This window comes from Penaeus monodon, chromosome 21 (genome assembly GCF_015228065.2).
Source record: "Penaeus monodon isolate SGIC_2016 chromosome 21, NSTDA_Pmon_1, whole genome shotgun sequence".
NCBI classification, from domain to species: Eukaryota; Metazoa; Arthropoda; class Malacostraca; order Decapoda; family Penaeidae; genus Penaeus; species Penaeus monodon.
The window spans coordinates 41033615-41033898 of NC_051406.1; positions in this window are offsets into that span (position 1 = coordinate 41033615).

Below are 284 nucleotides of genomic sequence, written 5' to 3' on the forward strand. Positions count from 1 at the left end.
GCGCGCGCACAACAAATATAAATATATTATATATATATATAATATAAAATTTTAATTTTATATTTTTACAGATATTAAAAAAAAATAAAAATATATCTTTCTATATCTGTAATATTCATTATATTTAAAAAATATATAATATAATATTATTATTAAAAATATAAATATTTGCATAGTTGCATATATATAAAAATCATATTTTATTATTTTTAAAATATATTATATATTTATGTATTTTAATATACTTTTTAAAATTTTATATAATTTTATAAATATTTTAAATT